The sequence below is a fragment of the Austrofundulus limnaeus genome, unplaced genomic scaffold, assembly GCF_001266775.1.
Source record: "Austrofundulus limnaeus strain Quisiro unplaced genomic scaffold, Austrofundulus_limnaeus-1.0 Scaffold11, whole genome shotgun sequence".
Taxonomy (NCBI): Eukaryota; Metazoa; Chordata; class Actinopteri; order Cyprinodontiformes; family Rivulidae; genus Austrofundulus; species Austrofundulus limnaeus.
The window spans coordinates 1,380,199-1,381,462 of NW_013952413.1; the positions used below are offsets into that span (position 1 = coordinate 1,380,199).

General features: G+C 33.7%; 1 protein-coding gene across 1 annotated transcript in view; it reads left to right on the plus strand.

Moving 5' to 3' along the window:
• Nucleotides 1-1,264, plus strand: part of elovl6 (ELOVL fatty acid elongase 6) — a 27,041-nt gene that overhangs the window by 4,649 nt on the left and 21,128 nt on the right. The window lies entirely within an intron of this gene.

Consider the following 1,264-nt stretch of genomic DNA (forward strand, 5'->3'; position numbering starts at 1 on the left):
AAATGCAATTCCCTTTAATTTTCATGTGTCAGAGAAATGTTTTAAATTGCAATTCAAAACAACTTTCATATGCATTTTTGTTCTATTCATGTAATATGTAATATGAGATTTTTTATTTTACCAGAACGTACTCCTTGAATAATTTTCCTTCGTTGCTAAACACAAATTCATGAATACCAAATGCAATTCCCTTTAATTTTCATGTCAGTGTGTCAGAGTGTTTGACGCTCTTTCTCTGCTCTTACAATGACACTAAAAAATAAACCGGTTGCCGGTGTCATAATTTCGGCATTTATTTGACAATTAACCAAGTTTAAAAGGCCTATTAGTTTATAGATCCTTTCAAGCAGAAATGAGGTCAGCCTTACTGAATTTCACACCAGAAGACAAAATAAATAAATAAAAGTGTGAAGAGAAAAAAAACTGAAATCACCTCCTGGATGTGACAGCAGCACTGTATTCTCTTCAATTTACGAGGTATCATGGCAGGTAATGAAGCAGAAAGGTCAGGGGAGGATGTGTTTTCATTCTGCTCGAAAGCGACGGGTCAGATTTCCACTTTTCACGCTTCGGCTCTGTGACTGCAGCTGGTGCCCTTTTGGTTAAAACAATACAATAGGCCATGGTCACTCATACATCATATCATCCATTTTCTATCTTATTGGCAATGACACGCAGAGGACTCAGAAATACCACAGAATAGATTTACTGCAAGATTTTTTTCCCTCCACCTGCAGCCTTAGACATAATATAAACAGGGTGTAATGTAAGCCATACATTATGAATCCAATTTGTTTGGTGAGATCAAGTATTTGAAGAGMAACATATATCTGCACAGCAACCACTAGATGGCAGCATGTTTGAGAATATAGATCCCAACAAAATCAGGATTACTTTATGCGTGCTGGATCCTATTAGAACAATCATTGTTAATAGGAATATTTAAATTTGAGATAATGGTGAATTCCAAAAGACGTTAAAAATGTACTGCATTTATTTATATTATTGTGACTAATAGAGTTAATATCAAAATGAATGAATTGATAGTACATAGTAGTAATAAATGTTTTTGTTACTTCACTGAACTAATGAAGTTCCGTTACAGGAAAAAAACTGTCTATCTATCCAAGTATTTTATATCTTATATCCAGACAAAAACTTTTTTGATCTCATTTTAAGCATACTAAGAGCAAGATTATTTAGCCTTGATACCCTGGAAATTTTCTTTACTTCAAGAATACAAACCAACCAATTACAAAGTGTA